The following is a 24,750-nucleotide window of genomic DNA, read 5'->3' on the forward strand; positions in this document are numbered from 1 at the left end:
TAGATAACATATTATATCATGACCTGACCTATATGCACTAAGGCCCATTTTCAACAAAAATGTGTAATAAGTGGGAAAATTACAATACTAACGCTTATACGCTTCTTTCAAAACATTATAATGTTTTTCTTTTTTTTTTTGAAATATTTAGGATATTAATACATTCAATATACACTCTTTAGTATATATATTACACAATTATACAATTTCAGTCTACATATTTTAGTATACAATTACATGGTACTGTATAAAAAAAAAATTAAAGTGATAACAATGATAAGAGTATACAAAATAATTGAATGAGCGAAAGACACAAATACTACTTCAAAAATGTTAATTTCGATGATAAAATTAATAAGAGCGTTCATTTTGCAGGTGCGTTTGCGCTTGGCCAATTTTGACGCACGTAGGTAAAAACTCAAATTATTATGATGAAATCATGAATTAGGACTACCAACATAATTGCAATCTGTATTGTATAATTTTGTAATAATTTTATTTAGCACTGCAGTTAAATAGCCTTCTTCAATCATTGAAATTTTATTTTAACAGCCAACGTTCGATTGATAATTGAAAATTCGTTACTCAACTTATGAACTAATCGAAAGGGTCAAAAATACCTTTTGACCGGTTTTAAATTAAAAAATAAATAAAATAATAAATTATTTACATGGCAGTTTCTTAACTTAATTAATATTTAATTAATTTTCTTTCTCCATATAATTGTTGATAAGTGTTAATGACAGTTTATCATAGTTTTGTTTTTTGTTTGCTGTTTAAATTGATTAATGGTAGTTTAACAAATGGGTTTTAGAATTACTTGTTTTTTTACGCTATAGTAGTTTATAACACACTTTTTTATTTAAAATATTCAGAAATGAAAGCTTACCCATAAATAATTGAAATCATACATGCATGTATTATACAAAGAATAATCAAACACGTGCAATTTATGATACTACATAACAAAAAATTGAAACGTAAAAGTCCTTGAATGCTCTCTTTCCTGGATTCAGGCTGAAATACAGCTCAATTAAAAAATAAATATTAATTATTAACTATACGAGATTTAGAAAGAAAAAATCAGAAACACATAATTGATAATTGTAGTAACTGTTATTACATATAGTGAACGCCGTTAAATAAAACTTGTTATCGTAGAGGGAGACATCTGGCTGAAAAAGCATAACATGCAATGACTAATGACTAAGTTAAGAATTGGAGAGATCGTGATTGTACCACCTTGCTTGTGTTTAGCAGCTGCTGACAAGTAACAGACATGTAATAACATTTGCCACGTTATAATAAGGAAGAATTTCGCAATAATGCGTTTTTTATGAGCAAAAAACAGCTGTATTTATATATATAGACAAATGTCAAGCGTATAAGAGAGGAAAGAAAATACAGCTGCCCAAAGCGACGTGGCTTGCTCAGGATTCATTAGCTTGTTCTTAATTTTTTTTTAATTAATCTATGTAGATAAATGAAAGTTCAGGAAGTATATAACAACAACTCTTTTAATGAGTTGGTTTTGATTGCGAGATTCTACAAAGAAAACATGTCTGAAAATATTTTTGTATTGTTATGAGAAATATCTGATGTTGGACTTAATGTTATGATAGTACCTATAATAATAGAACCGAGAGAGAGAGTATGTGGATAGTAACAAATCTATTTTGAAAGGCGGTTTGACCCATTCTTGTTTGCTTTCTTCAAGTTTCATTATATCTCTGTAACAGTTTAAGAAGAAAAAAGCTTGCGTTTATGCATTGTTTTGAATAATGAAATGTTAAGCCACTTCTGATTCTAATTTTAAATTTTTTTGTATTATGCATTCATATATGTTAACGTTTGGATGGGAGGTATATCCAGGGTGGGCAAAGAAGGGGTGAGAGAGAGATAGAGAGATTGAATTCATAGAATCATCAATCAATATGAAAAACCATACACAATTCCGAGCCCAATACACCAAAACCTACTAGAAAATAAACTCTGTTCACAATTCAAGAAGTGAACCAATCCCTCCGATTAGACTCCACTATCCAGCTAATAGAAAATTAATAGTCTAAAATAATAGATTAAACAACTCTTTTCATAAGCCTACCCACTCCGAACACTTATTTATACTAAAACATAATTAAATAAATAAATAGCATGTAACTCAATAACTAATGTACTAATTTACCAAACCTAAGAGCAGCCAATGCATATGTCACGACCCGCGAGCTCTAGCTCGCACGCGAGCCGCGAAGTACTTACATCTCTTTCCTCTAGAATATTTAAATAAACATAGCATTTGTATATAGTAAGCGGAAATAAATTAAATAGCTATAAGACATATATCATAAGTAATAGAATTTTCGGGGAAATTTTTCGCTTTTATTTCACATACAAGTCTTATAGCGACTATATACATAACAAAACACACTCGTTTGTTTTGGACATATCTTACATATAACTTATATACAAACATGGACGCAAAACAAGTAACTAGAATACAAGTTTACTAGTTACATAATAAAACACCATTTTTCCCCGTTTAAAACAAAAACTCTCATTGCCACAGGTCGAGCGACGCAAGCCTGGACTAGATCTCCTCCTTCTACCCGAGTAAAGCCTTTCCTTTGCCTACATTACCAAGGGTCATAAACTATGAGTCGAAAGACTCAGCAAGTGGGAGTCTATCTAGTAATAAAAGCGACTAGATGACATGTGACGTGCACATAACACATAAATTATGCATGAAAGACATATGATTCCTATCATATGATATGCAAGCACGTGCATACTTACTACATGTGAACTTGTCATCCTGATCTTCAGGTCATCCAACCACCCACTGCAACAACCCTCAGAATGACAAGTAGCCAACCCTCAGACCCGAGCAATTTAATCATGAGGGTGACTCCAAGTTTTAAACTTCGTCTAGGATCCTCTAATGGTACCATCTCCAATCATAGGGGCGCTCAGGAGCTCCCTGAAAGCTCAGACGTGCCCGGCACGCCGGCAGTTACCAATTACAACACTGCGCCCGTCAGGTATCCCTGACAAAAACACAAGTCTTCAGACTTGCTGGTACCACCGACATCTGTTCTTTTTAAATGTTTGGTACCCGATGGAATCAGAGTACAGCCCTAAACTACAACGGGAAGAGCATCGTTTCGAGTAAAACTCGATTAAATATTGTTTAATATGCTCGTCATAGTATTTTGAAAGAGAAATCAAGGTGTGACCCTTGTAGTCCCTAGAACAGATATCTCAGCTGGAATCTGAGAAACGTCTGTCCCTGCTTTTCCCGTAAACCCGTCTATCGGGTGAATCTAAAATTAGTAAGTCAAAGGAAGATTAACTAATCAAATAAGAAACGGCTTGGGTTGTTAGCGGGTTACGCTTGAACTTAACGGGACAAACCCGAAGCTACATTTTCAATAATAGTAGCCGAAGCCTTAATCTTGATTAGTTTGTCAAATTCATGGGCTTTCAACTACTCTTGTTTACTAACACAGTAAAATGCACATAAACATGTGATTCCCTTGGTAAGTAGTTGACTTAATTCCCACTTACATGGACTCCTGATTCGCTAGCTCCTTCCCCCTCTAACGCCTAATCGTTACGGCGATAGCTGAAAATATCTGAGGAATAAAATGGAGCGTTGAACACCATTAGTTATGCACTAGCAGAAATACTAGTCTACAAATTCTCATCCCAGAGAAACTGAACAAGGCGCACGGAACTCATATCCGTCACACGCAAAACATACGTTCTTACTTAAGAGAATCAGAGAAAACAAGAACACGATTCCCACATGAAACAGTGATCAAGAGAGAGAACAAGTCCTACAAGTAGCGACTAAACATGAAACTCGAGATTAGCTATGCTAAGGAAGCATTTAATAACCCAAATCCCTTGGGCCGAGCCCAAAACTAGAACCGAAACTCAACGTTAAGAACCCAAGAGGGAGAAAAACTTGTTCCTTTCCACAACGATCCACAAGAACCAAAATCACTACTCTTAGACTTGTAAAGAAAGTCTTACCTCTAAGATCATAGAAATTAGAATAACCCGTTGGTTAGACTATAAGCGTAGTTAATAAAACAACCCGTTTAAAAACTATAGATATAGGTTTTGAAAATAATACTAATCTTAATTATGGAAATATGTTATAATAAGTAAAATAATTAATTAAAAATAATTAGAATACTTAGCTTAAATAATAATCAAGAAAGAATAATAATAAGTAAGGTTGTACAAACCTTTATTTTCAAAACCACTTAATTATTTTTTTTCAAAACTTAATACTTGTAATAAGAAACATAAAATATGGTTTAGCTTAATTATGAGCTGTAACAAAAATACTTTAAGCTTAATCATAAGCTTATAGGTTATAAAATTATTTTTGAAAAACATTACAATACGGGAATGTTTCGGATTCAATCACACACGTTCGGTACTCGTAACTCACGGAAACCGACACTCACGGAAACCGACACTCTCGGTTTATCTCGAACCCACGAACCATAGCACACCTGAAGCACCCGATTTGAATCCGAAACAACTCACTAACTCACGTGATTAGTATCATAAACGTACATAACTATTTTACGAATAATATTACATATTATAGTTAAAAGACTTTTAGTAGAAACGACTCGGTTAACAATTAGAGTCGGGAGCCGGTACATTCACGACTCGTCGTCGCCGCCGTCGCTGTTCAAACGCATCGTCGCCGACGCGGAAACGAAAGGATGCCGAGTCGCTGTCGTCGCTGCGTAACTCACTCTGCCTCGACACGCTGAGGTTTCGCAGCCCGTGTCTGCACCGTCGCTGCGCGCTGTCACAGCCTCAAGACATCTCACCGAGCCGTTGACGTATCGCTCGAACTGAACAGCCCCTCTTTGCCTTGTCGCTGAACCCGAACAGCCCTCGCTGCTCGCCCGCGACTCGCCGGAACCATCCTTGCTGCATCCTCGTACCTGCGGTACGAGCTCGGAGAGACACGCAGCACCAACAAGAGAGCATGGTTAGATTAAAAATTGAACCGAGGATACCCAAGTTTCTCGATTCGAAATCAATTCCCGAACAAGGCATTCGGAAATCGAACACTCACCCGATCCTAACCCGTCCCACGCTCAGCAACAACAACAACAAAAACCAAAGACGAGCAACACTTTCAACCAAGTAAATTTTCTAAAAAGAACCTATGTTATTCACATCCTAGCGAGTCTCCGACTCGTCTAAAAACACCACAAATTCAGATCCGATCCTACGCATATCAGTACCACACCACAGACAAAACAAAAATCCACTCAACATACTTCAAAGCCAAGCACATACTCTGAAATCCGAAACCTCCAAAAATCAGCCCAAAAGTGAACCAAAACACAACTTACGTGAAAACTGAAATTGAACAAGTAAAACTCCAATTTTCAACACTTAAAATCAGAGTCCTAATCAACAATTAACTGATTCAAGCATCACACATGAAAACCCCCAATTTTCCCTTCCAAATTTTCGGCCAAAATATCCATAAAAATCTGAAAATCCTAACTCAAATAATTTCAGCTCACTACAAGCACAAACCGAGCCCAAACACAAGCAACCCACGAAATCAACCAAATGAACTCAAAAACCCCTAATAGGAAAACATAGGAATCGGACTAGAAACAAAGAAAACGAGTTGGATTTCCTACCTTGATGTAGAAAACGAACCCACAACTCTCGGCTTCTCCTACTCCACGAAATCCCGCTCAACCTTGTGGAGAGAACAAAATCGGAGCCAATGATTCTCAGCGTGATTGAAGAAGATGAACGAAGGAAAAGAAAAAGAAATGGAGATGAAGAAGATGAATAACGGGAAGGAGAAGAAGAGGACGAACTCACCTAAACCACTCCGGCGTCTCTCGGTCGTTGTTCTCTCTTTTTTTTTTTCTTCCGTGCGTTTTTTTTTTTCCCCTTCTTGCTTTGGTTTGTTCCAACGTGAAAGTGAAAAGATAAGGGTAATAGAAGAGTCTAGAATACTATATGTGTGGCTGAGAAATTAATGGGATAAGGACCAAAAATAATCCTACTAACTTCCTCATTCTCAAATTTCCTTTCAAATAAACCACCTTTTGTTTGCAAATCGATCCTTTTACTCTCAAAATAAACATCTCGTCCATAATTAAATGGAAACGATTTAGAAAATAAACCGAGATAATTTCTCGTTGATTCTAATTTATTTTGAATATATTTAAGGTGTTTCGGAAATTATTTTCACTCCCGAGACTCTTCTTAGTACTCGAGGACTCACCGAAAATATTATTCGGGAAATTAAAATCATTCGAGTCCAACTCGAAATTCTCAACTCATTCCGAAATCTTTAATTGACCTTAAATATTTATTTTCTAAATCTAGGACCATTTCACGCTCTAGTGAAATTATAATTTGCAACAATACTCGATTCAAGGAAAAAACTCGTTCATTGATTCCAACGTTCACAAGACGAGTTACACAAAAAGCCTTACTTTACAGCATACCTCCGATGAGTCTACGGAACTGATGCTTCTGAGGAAGGGTGACAGATAGGCTAAAGGGTGGGCTTTCAGCTTTTCTATGAGGGGGTTTTTAATATTATTTTATTATTATAATGCTTTAGCTAGCTATAATGCTTTAACCCTATAGGCTACGTAAGCTAGCTAGGGTTTGTGAAAGCTCACACGTCCATTCACCTCTGCTCTCCTCAAAACCTGGTGGTACATTAATCTCTCTCTTCTCTGACACTCCCTTCCTCTGCCTCGTCACCTTGATACGTAATAACGTGTGATATATTAAAGCGGATTTATATATGTATGGTTCATTGATTTCAACTATCGCAATTATTGATTTTTGCATAAATGAGATTGTCGTTCGTCATATATAAATTGGGTTCACCGGCTTATCTGCTGTTTTTTAAGACCACAAGCAAAAAGTCACGCGCATGAGAATAGTTTGCGATGAAAAAGAAGAAGAAGAGAGCACAGTGGTTCCCAAAAAGTTCAACAAAGCTCTTCTTACTCTATCTATCTACTTCTTCTCACTTAATTCCTCGTCACGTGACTTCTATTATTATGGCTGTGTATTGCGATGACGATGTGATATGCCCTTGAAAAAGACGTAAATCATAAATAAACAACTAATTAACATATATATGGTTGTGCGTTGAATATAGGAATCTAACCACACTATGTGTATATATAAAAGCCGGAGGAAAATGTTTTTCTTTTAATCTTAATACTACCTTAATTTAACTGTTAACTATTTTCTTTCTCTCTCTCTTTTTTTTTTTTGCTAGCAAACTGTTAACTATTTTCAGGAATCCCCGGTGGGCGATGACGAACAATTTTCATAGCAAGTTAGCAACTTCTTCAACTATAAAAAGTTTTGCCTAAAAATTAAAACCCGTCACAAAAGTATTAACAAAGAGAGTGAGAATAAAGAAACCCACATCCTCATTTTAAAGGAATAATACTAGAATTATGATCACTTTAATAATTTTGTACCAAAATTCATTAATTACATTTTAATAAAAAAAATTATTACTTATCTATAGGAGAGAGAAATGTTTGGTATCAAAATATTTCTAAATGACTAGTCATTTAATTTTTTTTTGTATTTATTTCTTAATCATTTAATTTAATTACATTTAATATTTTAACAAACACATTATGTTTAAAAAATAAATAAACTAACACATTTAACTCTCTCTCTCTCTCTCTCTCTCTCTCTCTCTCTCTCTCTCTCTCTCTCTCTCTCTCTCTCTCTCTTGCGTGGCTGATTATATGGGTTGTTAAATGCTAACGGCGTCGGACTGCATAAAAGCGACGTATGGTTCATTTTCGTTCTTGATATTTATTTTGTTCTTCGTGTTAGATTTTGTTCTTCCTTTACATTTTTTTCCTAGTTTAGAGTTTAGATCTTTTCATTAATATATAATGTATGCGAAATGGAGTGATATGTGAAGTAAATTAATATAATTTTTTAAAAGTTTTTTGGAATCTGGAAAAAAAAAATATTTCTTTGAAGATCTATTGATATCTTTGTCAATAAATTTTTGTACGTCAATAAATCTTCAAAGAATATGAAAGTGAAGTATTAAAAGAGATGTAATTTATAAGAGAAATGAAAAAGGAAATTAATAAAGTTAAAAAGGTGAATGTACAAAAGGCAGTAATAGTTCCAAATTAAAACACAAGTAATGGGTTTTGATACTATCAAAATGATCATAATTTCGATATTATCTCAATTTTAAATATATGTTTCTCTTTACTCTGGTTTCCATCGAATCTTCTCGAATCTAAATAATTCAATAAAAATTAAATTGGTTGTCGTTTTTTCTTAATTAGATTTTTCATGTTTTACGCATACCCAATTTTTCTTGTGTTGTTTAAATGGAGAGAATATATAAAAGAAAGGAAATTATGATGGAAAATGTTTAACTAACATTGGGATTTCATTGGAAAAATTACATGGATGGTATTTTAAAAGTGCAACGTTCCAAATATAGTTGGTGTTTTGAATCCTTTCAAAGTTTAGAGGTTTTCAAACTGTAAATGTCATCTTTCTTTTAAATAAAATAGTAAACAGTAAATTAAATTAAATATAACCCAAAACAGTAACAATTTTTGGATTAAAAAAAATCTATAAACATAAAAAAAATGACAATTAAAAACTTGAAAAAGATTATTTTTGTGATAAATATTTGGACCATATTAGTTTTAAAAAAAACACTATCACAAACAATTTTCACAAATATATTCTATTTTTCATGAAAAATAGGGTGGAAAATAAAGCGTCTAAATTTTAAATGCGGGCCGTATAAATTTCTATTTTCTCACTTTATTCTCATATTTACCCTTTATTTTCCATAACATCAAAAACAAGATATAATTTTTATTTTTCCTCTTAATTTCACTTCCATTTATATGATCACTCGTGTTTTCTCATTCTCTCATATATTGAATTCCAAACGGGTAACAGAGGATAGTCTATGAGGTGTCAGTTTCCTTCTAATGCAATTCTTGCGTATGCGGTCAATCGTGGTATCCTTTTTTTTTTTATATACAATTAAGAAGTAAAAAGTTATTCAACTTTTCGTTTTGTTGCAACTATTTACGATTTTGTATCTTAAGAAGCATAATAGAATTTCAAGGAATATGCAAATAAAAAAATAAAAATAAAAACTTGTAAATTTCGGATTCACACATCTTATAATACAATGAACTTGATAAGATTATAGCTAGTTTCTAGTAATGGTATCCGATTCTCTACCAAAGTTCATTGAAAAGACCAAGCATTTTGTGCCTTTCTTTTTCTTCTAGCACAAAACATAGCTCACAAAGTTCACAACATCATAGCAAAAAAATAAGAATTTTTTTTTTCCTTTGACATAAATTTTGTTGTTCAGTCACCATATCTTATCCAATGGTGAAAATAATAATAATAAATATTATTTTGCTAATTAATATTCAGAAATGAAAGCTTACCCATAAATAATTGAAATCATACATGCATGTATTATACAAAGAATAATCAAACACGTGCAATTTATGATACTACATAACAAAAAATTGAAACGTAAAAATCCTTGAATGCTCTCTTTCCTGGATTCAGGCTGAAATACAGCTCAATTAAAAAATAAATATTAATTATTAACTATACGAGATTTAGAAAGAAAAAATCAGAAACCCATAATTGATAATTGTAGTAACTGTTATTACCAATTATTAATCATACGTGATAAAAAAAACAATAAAAAAAAAACCCAAAACTCAAGAATGAATTCATAGAATCATCAATCAATATGAAAAATCACACACAATTCCGAGACCAATACACCAAAACCTACTAGAAAATAAACTCTGTTCACAATTCAAGAAGTGAACCAATCCCTCCGATTAGACTCCACTATCCAGCTAATAGAAAATTAATAGTCTAAAATAATAGATTAAACAACTCTTTTCATAAGCCTACCCAGTACTCCGAACACTTATTTATACTAAAACATAATTAAAATAGCATAGACTCAATAACTAATGTACTAATTTACCAAACGAGTGTACCATGCTAAGTAGAACTAAAAAAGTCAGGATGAGTCTACGGAAGTGATGCTTCTGAGGAGGGGCTCTTAAGAACGGAGCGAAAGCGTGAGGCACAAAGAGACCTTTGACTCGCCTGACGTGAAGCGCTTCGTTTGTGGGAGCTCGAGCTTGGTGAATATGGTCAAGTTTGCAGCTGGAAAGCAGGATTTCTTCCTCGGTTTCTCCTATTTCGTTTGTGTTCGGTTCGTCCTCGGAATCCCGTGGATTTTCTCCCACGGGCTTGAGTTCGACGTCTTTCAACTCTACTGTCGGTATCTTTTGAATATAGTATACCAACAAAAAAAAATTATGATCAAGTCAGCGAAACATTCTTCTTCTGATTCACTTTAATTATTGTTGAACACTGAAATCACATTGTGAACGATAAATTAACTTTTAATATTTTGTCCCTTCTTTTGGATTTAGGCTTATAGTTTAGTGGCACGAGAATGGAGATCATCTTCGATCAACATGAATACCATCATTTAGACAAAATTCTGTAAGTGCTCTAAATAGTGGATCATTTTATATGTGTTTTTCGATTTCACAAGAAGAAAGAAAGCTGATATGAACCTTGAAGATTTCAATAGAATGGTACTGAATACAAGATAATCAAGGAATTCGAGAGACCCCAAACTCTCTCAGAAGGCTAGCCTTGCACAAAGGTAAATGATTATTTCTAACCTCTATTTATAGACTAAGTGACAGTCAACATATAAATTATATTTCCAGTCCTAACAAAAACATCTATAGTTCTGGACTATCCCACGAACCACGTATTAAATGAACATTTTGGAGCCAAAATTACCAAGACATGAGAAAAGGAAAGCAATTTTCTTTTGTGTTGTCATACATCTTTTGTGTTGTCATACATCTCTTGGCAACGTGAGTGTTGTCGTAACATAACCTTATCACATAATTATTAACCTTATCTCTTTCTGAAAAAAATAAACTTATCTTTTGCAGCCTTTTTTTTTTTTTTTTTTTTTTTTGCTTACCCCAATGCTTTTATCTTCTGCCAACTGAAATTTTTTACATTTCATTCATGTCCCACCTCGTTTAATTAAAGTCCCACCTCGTTTTATTAGTTATTTTGTTGGACATAACGTTAAATGATATTTCATTCAAACAACTAATGGTTCGAATAGAATTAACCATGCAAGTGTCACTGTGAAGTTTCAAGACACATGAATGTGAACTAAAATAAATATCCACTTTCTATTCAAAAAGCCATGTTTACGCATGAAACATTATATATAATACGACAACAATATATATACTCTCTTTTTTTTTTCAACCCCTATGTGTGTGAATCAATGAGACAAGCTAGAGATATGACATGTGTGACGAGGGATTCTCTTTTGTGTTGTCATACATCTCTTGGCAACGTGAGTGTTGTCATTGTAACATTAATTATTAACCTTATCTCTTTCTGAAAAAAAAAAAAAAAAAAAAAAACTTATCTCTTGCAGTTTTGTTTTTTTTTTTTTTTTGCTTACCCTAATGCTTTTATCTTCTGCCAACCGAATTTTTTTACATTTCATTCATGTCCCACCTCGTTTTATTAGTTATTTTGTTGGACATAACATTAAATGACATTTCTCTCTAACCAAACAAATAATGGTTCGAATAGAATTAACCATGCAAGTGCCACTGTGAAGTTTCAAGACACATGAATGTGAACTAAAATAAATATCCACTTTCTATTCAAAAAGCCATGTTTACGCATGAAACATTATATATAATACGACAACAATATATATATATATATATATATATGTGTGTGTGTGTGTGTGTGTGTGTGTGTGTGTGTGTGTGTGTGTGTGTGTGTGTATTGAGCAGGAAATAAAATTTCAGGAAAGGCAGATGTGTCTAAATTTATTTCATAAGGGTAAATTAAAATAATTATTTTATCATATGCTTAATTATTTCAACTCATTTAATTGTTCACTTGATTAAAAAATATGGTTATAAGTATATACTTGTCATGTGTAAACATATAAGATATATGTATGTCTATGGAATTTATGTATGGTATTATATATGTATTTGTGTTATTATAAACCAAACCAAATATCAAATATCAGCCAGTTTACTGGTTCTTGAAAGGAAAAAATAAAAAGGTCCAGTCAAACCTATGTGTAATTGTGTGTTTTAGTCTTGCTCTTAATACAAAATTTCTCTCTTTCCTAAATAACAAGTTTCAAAGCACAAAAAGGACACCATGCATGATTGCCAGTATGAGTGGGATGCAATAATGGTGGGATGCAGAACATTCAACGAATTATTTTTTGTTTCAGCCATGAACTCAAATTATTAGTTTAAATTATATATATATATATATATATATATATATATATATCAAAATTTAAAAGCAGATTCATATATGAAGACAAAAGTCCCAATAGGACATATTTTTAACTGTAAATGTGTGAGTTGTCTATGCTTCTACTCGAGCATGATCAACTTTTTGTTTGCTCAACTTGCTCTCCATATATTTATTGTTTTGCGTTCATAGGCTCACAATTTTTTTTTTTTTTAATATAAGCTTATTGTTTCTCACGAATTAACAAGTAATAAAAGACAATTTAAAATAATGATTGCATAACCACAAGTTTCCCTATAAACATAGACTTCATCCACAACAAGTTTTCATATCTTTCAACAAACACAGAAGTTAATAACATCACTGCGCTTCTCATCTCTCTCTCTCTCTCTCTCTCTCTCTCTCTCTCTCCCACTCTCTAAATTTGCCTATATCAAGTATCAACCACAAAAAGTTAATATCACCGCTAGAAGCATTTAAAAAAAATATTACCGCTACTCTCTCCCTCTCGCTTGATGTATATATATATATATATATATATACAAGCAAAATGCCCGCGCGTTGCTTGATGTCTTTTAACAGTAAATTATTGAAATAATAAAAAAAAAATTAATGATGAACATGACGTCAAATAACTTACTAATTGTTAAGATTACATCAATAATATTTCATACATATATTTACATATCTTAATTTATAATGACTGAATTGTACAACTCAAATTGTACCAATGTTATATTTTATTTTACTTCAATGAAAAAAATTATATACACATATACAATAATTACCATATTACAAATCCTATTTCTAAAAATCAAATAGAGAATAAATACAAAATTGCAAATATAGATTATATATACATCTAAGTAAGGAAATTTTCTTCATAGTTAATATTTGTATTATTATTGAAAATCACAATTTTTTTTTTTTTTTATAAAATACACATTTCTAATTATAAATAAATATTTAGCTTCTACACCTTTTTCTTTATTGTTTTTTACATGTAATTTGAGATAGTTGATACAAAACATATACGAAATAGATCAATAACATCATTGTAAATATAAGAGAAACTACATCGAAGACAATATGCAAAGTTGCAAATACAGTCTATGATGCTATATTTTTGTGTGTTTTTATTAAAATTGCTCTACAAATGTGTATTATTCTAGTGGGCTTTCTTTTAAAAAAGAATAGTGGGCTTTTATAAAGCCCATCTGAAACCCTACTACCCCATTATCTCCTCTGCATTTCTCTTTTCACAGCCGCTTCCCCCTCTCTCTCTATACCGATCGTCAATGGCGAAACCTCCATTTTTTACTACCACCAAAAATACATATGCACGCCATAGTCTCGGACATAGTAGAAATATGTGGCTGCGGTGAAACGTCTATGGTATCGGTCTCGGTATCAGACAGTTCGTATTCGATTTATTTGAACCGGTAATCGCATCTCAAACGTATTATTTTTCAGTAGTTATACCTCTACTTTTTTATTCTCTGTAGGGTTTTCTTTTTTTGTTTCATTTGCCCAAAATAAGAAAAATAAGTATTTAACTTGTTATAAGAAAAATATTTCTTTCTTTCTGATGCAAAAAACTTTTCCCAAAAAATCCCAGCCTCTCATCAACGAAAAGAATGAGACCACCACTTCTCCATCCACGGGTGAAGGCTACTTCGCCGATCAGGTCTCATTTTGATGATGTTGTGATTTAAGTTCTGCTAACATTTTTTTGGAAATATTATGGAGGGATTTTTTTATTTTATTTTTTCATGGTAAAACACTTATCTGGGTATTAGTATTAAGCAATTTTCTATAGAAAGACTAATAAAAATAAAGCTTATATATTTCCAATTTGTTGACAGATGCTCCATTATTTTTTTAAGGGGAAGATCTTCTGAACTTCATCAAGTAGGATCTTCTGGTAATCCTTTCCCATCAAAACAATTTAATTAATCTATTTTTTTTGTGCGATACTCGATCTCTCATGAGTCCAGCTTTTCTTTCTTTCTCTTATTGTTCTCGATTGTATTTTTTTTGTTCTATTCTGAAATATACACTTTTTCTCCAGACTGTTCTAATTTACTTGATCATTTCCCCATGTTCGTCAAGATTAGTTCTGCGCTGATGTCGAAGTTGAAGGTCTAGATCTTCCGGCTTATTTACTATCTTAGGCTGAGTATTGCGGATCACATACACTCGGCTTCGAGGACTGCCATTGCCGCATCTTCAACTTCAAGTGGTGGTTCGAACTGATCCACGGGTGAACGTTACCTCGCCGATCAGGTCTGATTTTGTTACGTGTGGTGATGGAGGAAAAGTGAGACTGAACAAAGAGAATGAACAAAAAAAAGTAAAAGAATGAACAAAAGTAAAAAAAAAAAAGTAAAAGAATGAACAAAAGATTAAAAAATGAAGTTAAACACAACAAATAGAAATTGATTGTGGTCAGATTGTTACATATTGATGTACAATGGCTGAATTTGTTGTATTGGTCTGATTGTAGTTTTGAAGACGAAAGAGCAGAAGTTGGTGTCGATTTCTTCGGTGAAGGAGCATGGAATATATAGGCCGCTTGGAAAGAAATGAAAAACTTTCCAGAAATTTCATGAAATAGCTGTTGATGATTTTTGCAATGCAAATATCTGGAGAATTCCAGACAATTAATTTACTTCGGGCAGCTCCAACGATTTAAAACTGTCATATGTGGATGTCGGTTTGTATTCCAGAATATTCTAAGTCAGAGTGGCATTTTTGTGATTTTTTTTTCTTTTAGGAGTAGTTGTAATATTTTAATCAGAATGACATTGGCATGCCATGTAATTATGAGACTTTTAAAGGGTATTTTTGTCAAATTTTTTAAGTGTACTGTAGACTTAACAGTAATATGAGTCTGCGTGAATAGTGATTCCGGATTCTCCTTTATATATATATAATAATATATATATACATATTATATTTATGTTTGTGTTAATTAAAGGAGACATTGGGGTGTATGTTTATAGATGCTGACAGAAGATAGAGAGCACAGATGATTTGAAATGCATGGAAGCTATAGCATCTCACTCATTCGTGCTCTCTATCTTTCTGTCGTCGTCACTTTGATATACAACATTATCACCTAAAGTCCCTCTGGTATAACCTGGTGTTTTTTAATCTAAATTTTTTTTATTTTTTTTATTTACTGTGTTATATTGTTCGTGGGGTATTTTTATGATAGTAGAGTTAATCTTTTGCTTTTATTACAGACGCATTGATTTTAAAATTTTGCCGATCTACATACATCTCTAGGGTTTTTTATGTATATGTATATTTCTAGGGCTGACCTCTAATTTCAGCGTGGCATACAATTTACAGATTCTCATTTGATTATGAGTGTATCGATGATCAAGTTCATTTCGTATTTCTGATGCGTGATTTTCCTACCGAAAGCTAGTTTTGAAAATCCACTCTTTCCATTTAATGTTTTGAATACCTTTTTATTTTACTTTATCCTGACAGATTATTGCAATCCGTATATTTATTCCACTGTTAAGATATATCTGAAGAAATAATTCACCCATACAAATAACATATGAGTTCTGTTATGAACTAGTATTTTTTTTTAGCAACTACAAAACAAAAGCTTTGTTTGGCTTAGTTTAAGTGTTGTATATGTAATTTTGAGATGTTCTTTTCAATACCATCTGTATCAGTGTGCATACATTGGAATGTTTCTAAGAGCTGGAATCTATTTAGTGGCAAGTGTTTCGACACGTTTTTATCGTAAAAGGGTGTTTTGATGTCTGATGTCATAATTATTAAAAAGAAGAAGAAGAAATTTGAAGTCTCATTATGTACATTTTTTATTTATTAGAAGCAAAAATAACTTCCCGTTTATTGCAAACCCTAAACCTACATTATTAGCTATATATAACAAAAAACAAAATATAAGCAAAATAACATATATATCTATGTATGGATTATATGTAATTTCTGCAGATTCAAAACCCTAGAATTGGAGGACGGTGGTGACCGAAAAGCCCTTTTGGAATGGTGGTGACCGGAAAAACCCTTTTGTAGGAACGATGTGATGAAATCAAGTGTGTCTTATTTGGTGAAAGCCAATATCATTCTTCAATAATCTTACCAGCTATTGTAACTTTGGACGATTACAGTTAATGTCGCCACAAACACTATACGACTAATTGGAAGAATGTATATGGGACTGAATGCAAATTAAGTTGTTTTTTAAGTCTTTATCTTTCTGGGAGAGTGTTTTTGAGGGATATAACTTTTTATAATGCCTTTTTATCAAGGGGTATACTTGCAAACATGGATTTAAATGTCGCCGAAATTCCCCGATTTTCGCCGGCGGTGTCGTTTTCGCCGGGAAAACGGCCGACGAACTCATGAAAGTCGTTTTTCCATGTTATTTCGTTTGATTTTCTCTGAAAATGACATGCCGTTTGTCCATGTTATGTCGTTTTCGGCTTGAAACTATAAACTCATATTCTGGAAAAATAAAATGGCGGAAGCAAAATGAGGAAGAAGAAGATGAGAGAGGGGAGAGGAGAGAGACGAAGTGAGAAGAGGGAGAGAGAGAGAGAGAGACCTGACCTACAATACACTACGTATATAATATACAATCACTGCATAATAGATAACATATTATATCATGACCTGACCTATATGCACTAAGGCCCATTTTCAACAAAAATGTGTAATAAGTGGGAAAATTACAATACTAACGCTTATACGCTTCTTTCAAAACATTATAATGTTTTTCTTTTTTTTTTGAAATATTTAGGATATTAATACATTCAATATACACTCTTTAGTATATATATTACACAATTATACAATTTCAGTCTACATATTTTAGTATACAATTACATGGTACTGTATAAAAAAAAATTAAAGTGATAACAATGATAAGAGTATACAAAATAATTGAATGAGCGAAAGACACAAATACTACTTCAAAAATGTTAATTTCGATGATAAAATTAATAAGAGCGTTCATTTTGCAGGTGCGTTTGCGCTTGGCCAATTTTGACGCACGTAGGTAAAAACTCAAATTATTATGATGAAATCATGAATTAGGACTACCAACATAATTGCAATCTGTATTGTATAATTTTGTAATAATTTTATTTAGCACTGCAGTTAAATAGCCTTCTTCAATCATTGAAATTTTATTTTAACAGCCAACCTTCGATTGATAATTGAAAATTCGTTACTCAACTTATGAACTAATCGAAAGGGTCAAAAATACCTTTTGACCGGTTTTAAATTAAAAAATAAATAAAATAATAAATTATTTACATGGCAGTTTCTTAACTTAATTAATATTTAATTAATTTTCTTTCTCCATATAATTGTTGATAAGTGTTAATGACAGTTTATCATAGTTTTGTTTTTTGTTTGCTGTTTAAATTGATTAATGGTAGTTTAACAAATGGGTTTTAGAATTACTTGTTTTTTTACGCTATAGTAGTTTATAACACACTTTTTTATTTAAAATATTCAGAAATGAAAGCTTACCCATAAATAATTGAAATCATACATGCATGTATTATACAAAGAATAATCAAACACGTGCAATTTATGATACTACATAACAAAAAATTGAAACGTAAAAGTCCTTGAATGCTCTCTTTCCTGGATTCAGGCTGAAATACAGCTCAATTAAAAAATAAATATTAATTATTAACTATACGAGATTTAGAAAGAAAAAATCAGAAACACATAATTGATAATTGTAGTAACTGTTATTACATATAGTGAACGCCGTTAAATAAAACTTGTTATCGTAGAGGGAGACATCTGGCTGAAAAAGCATAACATGCAATGACTAATGACTAAGTTAAGAATTGGAGAGATCGTGATTGCACCACCTTGCTTGTGTTTAGCAGCTGCTGACAAGTAACAGACATGTAATAACATTTGCCACGTTATAATAAGGAAGAATTTCGCAATAATGCGTTTTTTATGAGCAAAAAACAGCTGTATTTATATATATAGACAAATGTCAAGCGTATAAGAGAGGAAAGAAAATACAGCTGCCCAAAGCGACGTGGCTTGCTCAGGATTCATTAGCTTGTTCTTAATTTTTTTTTAATTAATCTATGTAGATAAATGAAAGTTCAGGAAGTATATAACAACAACTCTTTTAATGAGTTGGTTTTGATTGCGAGATTCTACAAAGAAAACATGTCTGAAAATATTTTTGTATTGTTATGAGAAATATCTGATGTTGGACTTAATGTTATGATAGTACCTATAATAATAGAACCGAGAGAGAGAGTATGTGGATAGTAACAAATCTATTTTGAAAGGCGGTTTGACCCATTCTTGTTTGCTTTCTTCAAGTTTCATTATATCTCTGTAACAGTTTAAGAAGAAAAAAGCTTGCGTTTATGCATTGTTTTGAATAATGAAATGTTAAGCCACTTCTGATTCTAATTTTAAATTTTTTTGTATTATGCATTCATATATGTTAACGTTTGGATGGGAGGTATATCCAGGGTGGGCAAAGAAGGGGTGAGAGAGAGATAGAGAGATTGAATTCATAGAATCATCAATCAATATGAAAAACCATACACAATTCCGAGCCCAATACACCAAAACCTACTAGAAAATAAACTCTGTTCACAATTCAAGAAGTGAACCAATCCCTCCGATTAGACTCCACTATCCAGCTAATAGAAAATTAATAGTCTAAAATAATAGATTAAACAACTCTTTTCATAAGCCTACCCACTCCGAACACTTATTTATACTAAAACATAATTAAATAAATAAATAGCATGTAACTCAATAACTAATGTACTAATTTACCAAACCTAAGAGCAACCAATGCATATGTCACGACCCGCGAGCTCTAGCTCGCACGCGAGCCGCGACGTACTTACATCTCTTTCCTCCAGAATATTTAAATAAACATAGCATTTGTATATAGTAAGCGGAAATAAATTAAATAGCTATAAGACATATATCATAAGTAATAGAATTTTCGGGGAAATTTTTCGCTTTTATTTCACATACAAGTCTTATAGCGACTATATACATAACAAAACACACTCGTTTGTTTTGGACATATCTTACATATAACTTATATACAAACATGGACGCAAAACAAGTAACTAGAATACAAGTTTACTAGTTACATAATAAAACACCATTTTTCCCCGTTTAAAACAAAAACTCTCATTGCCACAGGTCGAGCGACGCAAGCCTGGACTAGATCTCCTCCTTCTACCCGAGTAAAGCCTTTCCTTTGCCTACATTACCAAGGGTCATAAACTATGAGTCGAAAGACTCAGCAAGTGGGAGTCTATCTAGTAATAAAAGCGACTAGATGACATGTGACGTGCACATAACACATAAATTATGCATGAAAGACATATGATTCCTATCATATGATATGCAAGCACGTGCATACTTACTACATGTGAACTTGTCATCCTGATCTTCAGGTCATCCAACCACCCACTGCAACAACCCTCAGAATGACAAGTAGCCAACCCTCAGACCCGAGCAATTTAATCATGAGGGTGACTCCAAGTTTTAAACTTCGTCTAGGATCCTCTAATGGTACCATCTCCAATCATAGGGGCGCTCAGGAGCTCCCTGAAAGCTCAGACGTGCCCGGCACGCCGGCAGTTACCAATTACAACACTGCGCCCGTCAGGTATCCCTGACAAAAACACAAGTCTTCAGACTTGCTGGTACCACCGACATCTGTTCTTTTTAAATGTTTGGTACCCGATGGAATCAGAGTACAGCCCTAAACTACAACGGGAAGAGCATCGTTTCGAGTAAAACTCGATTAAATATTGTTTAATATGCTCGTCATAGTATTTTGAAAGAGAAATCAAGGTGTGACCCTTGTAGTCCCTAGAACAGATATCTCAGCTGGAATCTGAGAAACGTCTGTCCCTGCTTTTCCCGTAAACCCGTCTATCGGGTGAATCTAAAATTAGTAAGTCAAAGGAAGATTAACTAATCAAATAAGAAACGGCTTGGGTTGTTAGCGGGTTACGCTTGAACTTAACGGGACAAACCCGAAGCTACATTTTCAATAATAGTAGCCGAAGCCTTAATCTTGATTAGTTTGTCAAATTCATGGGCTTTCAACTACTCTTGTTTACTAACACAGTAAAATGCACATAAACATGTGATTCCCTTGGTAAGTAGTTGACTTAATTCCCACTTACATGGACTCCTGATTCGCTAGCTCCTTCCCCCTCTAACGCCTAATCGTTACGGCGATAGCTGAAAATATCTGAGGAATAAAATGGAGCGTTGAACACCATTAGTTCTGCACTAGCAGAAATACTAGTCTACAAATTCTCATCCCAGAGAAACTGAACAAGGCGCACGGAACTCATATCCGTCACACGCAAAACATACGTTCTTACTTAAGAGAATCAGAGAAAACAAGAACACGATTCCCACATGAAACAGTGATCAAGAGAGAGAACAAGTCCTACAAGTAGCGACTAAACATGAAACTCGAGATTAGCTATGCTAAGGAAGCATTTAATAACCCAAATCCCTTGGGCCGAGCCCAAAACTAGAACCGAAACTCAACGTTAAGAACCCAAGAGGGAGAAAAACTTGTTCCTTTCCACAACGATCCACAAGAACCAAAATCACTACTCTTAGACTTGTAAAGAAAGTCTTACCTCTAAGATCATAGAAATTAGAATAACCCGTTGGTTAGACTATAAGCGTAGTTAATAAAACAACCCGTTTAAAAACTATAGATATAGGTTTTGAAAATAATACTAATCTTAATTATGGAAATATGTTATAATAAGTAAAATAATTAATTAAAAATAATTAGAATACTTAGCTTAAATAATAATCAAGAAAGAATAATAATAAGTAAGGTTGTACAAACCTTTATTTTCAAAACCACTTAATTATTTTTTTTCAAAACTTAATACTTGTAATAAGAAACATAAAATATGGTTTAGCTTAATTATGAGCTGTAACAAAAATACTTTAAGCTTAATCATAAGCTTATAGGTTATAAAATTATTTTTGAAAAACATTACAATACGGGAATGTTTCGGATTCAATCACACACGTTCGGTACTCGTAACTCACGGAAACCGACACTCACGGAAACCGACACTCTCGGTTTATCTCGAACCCACGAACCATAGCACACCTGAAGCACCCGATTTGAATCCGAAACAACTCACTAACTCACGTGATTAGTATCATAAACGTACATAACTATTTTACGAATAATATTACATATTATAGTTAAAAGACTTTTAGTAGAAACGACTCGGTTAACAATTAGAGTCGGGAGCCGGTACATTCACGACTCGTCGTCGCCGCCGTCGCTGTTCAAACGCATCGTCGCCGACGCGGAAACGAAAGGATGCCGAGTCGCTGTCGTCGCTGCGTAACTCACTCTGCCTCGACACGCTGAGGTTTCGCAGCCCGTGTCTGCACCGTCGCTGCGCGCTGTCACAGCCTCAAGACATCTCACCGAGCCGTTGACGTATCGCTCGAACTGAACAGCCCCTCTTTGCCTTGTCGCTGAACCCGAACAGCCCTCGCTGCTCGCCCGCGACTCGCCGGAACCATCCTTGCTGCATCCTCGTACCTGCGGTACGAGCTCGGAGAGACACGCAGCACCAACAAGAGAGCATGGTTAGATTAAAAATTGAACCGAGGATACCCAAGTTTCTCGATTCGAAATCAATTCCCGAACAAGGCATTCGGAAATCGAACACTCACCCGATCCTAACCCGTCCCACGCTCAGCAACAACAACAACAAAAACCAAAGACGAGCAACACTTTCAACCAAGTAAATTTTCTAAAAAGAACCTATGTTATTCACATCCTAGCGAGTCTCCGACTCGTCTAAAAACACCACAAATTCAGATCCGATCCTACGCATATCAGTACCACACCACAGACAAAACAAAAATCCACTCAACATACTTCAAAGCCAAGCACATACTCTGAAATCCGAAACCTCCAAAAATCAGCCCAAAAGTGAACCAAAACACAACTTACGTGAAAACTGAAATTGAACAAGTAAAACTCCAATTTTCAACACTTAAAATCAGAGTCCTAATCAACAATTAACTGATTCAAGCATCACACATGAAAACCCCCAATTTTCCCTTCCAAATTTTCGGCCAAAATATCCATAAAAATCTGAAAATCCTAACTCAAATAATTTCAGCTCACTACAAGCACAAACCGAGCCCAAACACAAGCAACCCACGAAATCAACCAAATGAACTCAAAAACCCCTAATAGGAAAACATAGGAATCGGACTAGAAACAAAGAAAACGAGTTGGATTTCCTACCTTGATGTAGAAAACGAACCCACAACTCTCGGCTTCTCCTACTCCACGAAATCCCGCTCAACCTTGTGGAGAGAACAAAATCGGAGCCAATGATTCTCAGCGTGATTGAAGAAGATGAACGAAGGAAAAGAAAAAGAAATGGAGATGAAGAAGATGAATAACGGGAAGGAGAAGAAGAGGACGAACTCACCTAAACCACTCCGGCGTCTCTCGGTCGTTGTTCTCTCTTTTTTTTTTCTTCCGTGCGTTTTTTTTTTTCCCCTTCTTGCTTTGGTTTGTTCCAACGTGAAAGTGAAAAGATAAGGGTAATAGAAGAGTCTAGAATACTATATGTGTGGCTGAGAAATTAATGGGATAAGGACCAAAAATAATCCTACTAACTTCCTCATTCTCAAATTTCCTTTCAAATAAACCACCTTTTGTTTGCAAATCGATCCTTTTACTCTCAAAATAAACATCTCGTCCATAATTAAATGGAAACGATTTAGAAAATAAACCGAGATAATTTCTCGTTGATTCTAATTTATTTTGAATATATTTAAGGTGTTTCGGAAATTATTTTCACTCCCGAGACTCTTCTTAGTACTCGAGGACTCACCGAAAATATTATTCGGGAAATTAAAATCATTCGAGTCCAACTCGAAATTCTCAACTCATTCCGAAATCTTTAATTGACCTTAAATATTTATTTTCTAAATCTAGGACCATTTCACGCTCTAGTGAAATTATAATTTGCAACAATACTCGATTCAAGGAAAAAACTCGTTCATTGATTCCAACGTTCACAAGACGAGTTACACAAAAAGCCTTACTTTACAGCATACCTCCGATGAGTCTACGGAACTGATGCTTCTGAGGAAGGGTGACAGATAGGCTAAAGGGTGGGCTTTCAGCTTTTCTATGAGGGGGTTTTTAATATTATTTTATTATTATAATGCTTTAGCTAGCTATAATGCTTTAACCCTATAGGCTACGTAAGCTAGCTAGGGTTTGTGAAAGCTCACACGTCCATTCACCTCTGCTCTCCTCAAAACCTGGTGGTACATTAATCTCTCTCTTCTCTGACACTCCCTTCCTCTGCCTCGTCACCTTGATACGTAATAACGTGTGATATATTAAAGCGGATTTATATATGTATGGTTCATTGATTTCAACTATCGCAATTATTGATTTTTGCATAAATGAGATTGTCGTTCGTCATATATAAATTGGGTTCACCGGCTTATCTGCTGTTTTTTAAGACCACAAGCAAAAAGTCACGCGCATGAGAATAGTTTGCGATGAAAAAGAAGAAGAAGAGAGCACAGTGGTTCCCAAAAAGTTCAACAAAGCTCTTCTTACTCTATCTATCTACTTCTTCTCACTTAATTCCTCGTCACGTGACTTCTATTATTATGGCTGTGTATTGCGATGACGATGTGATATGCCCTTGAAAAAGACGTAAATCATAAATAAACAACTAATTAACATATATATGGTTGTGCGTTGAATATAGGAATCTAACCACACTATGTGTATATATAAAAGTCGGAGGAAAATGTTTTTCTTTTAATCTTAATACTACCTTAATTTAACTGTTAACTATTTTCTTTCTCTCTCTCTTTTTTTTTTTTGCTAGCAAACTGTTAACTATTTTCAGGAATCCCCGGTGGGCGATGACGAACAATTTTCATAGCAAGTTAGCAACTTCTTCAACTATAAAAAGTTTTGCCTAAAAATTAAAACCCGTCACAAAAGTATTAACAAAGAGAGTGAGAATAAAGAAACCCACATCCTCATTTTAAAGGAATAATACTAGAATTATGATCACTTTAATAATTTTGTACCAAAATTCATTAATTACATTTTAATAAAAAAAATTATTACTTATCTATAGGAGAGAGAAATGTTTGGTATCAAAATATTTCTAAATGACTAGTCATTTAATTTTTTTTTGTATTTATTTCTTAATCATTTAATTTAATTACATTTAATATTTTAACAAACACATTATGTTTAAAAAA

At 33.6% G+C, this 24,750-nt stretch overlaps 1 long non-coding RNA gene across 1 annotated transcript; it reads right to left on the reverse strand.

The window, feature by feature from the left end:
* Positions 1–5,682: 5,682 nt before the first annotated feature.
* LOC149387917 (uncharacterized) lies at positions 5,683–5,967 on the reverse strand. The gene is made up of 2 exons (XR_016300557.1): positions 5,881–5,967; positions 5,683–5,752 (listed from the first exon to the last, which is right to left on the reverse strand). It is a non-coding gene; the product is annotated as an uncharacterized LOC149387917 (long non-coding RNA).
* Positions 5,968–24,750: the final 18,783 nt, after the last annotated feature.

This window comes from Urtica dioica, chromosome 8 (assembly GCF_054948205.1).
Source record: "Urtica dioica subsp. dioica isolate 48M chromosome 8, U.dioica_male_clone48M_v1_H2, whole genome shotgun sequence".
NCBI classification, from domain to species: domain Eukaryota; kingdom Viridiplantae; phylum Streptophyta; class Magnoliopsida; order Rosales; family Urticaceae; genus Urtica; species Urtica dioica.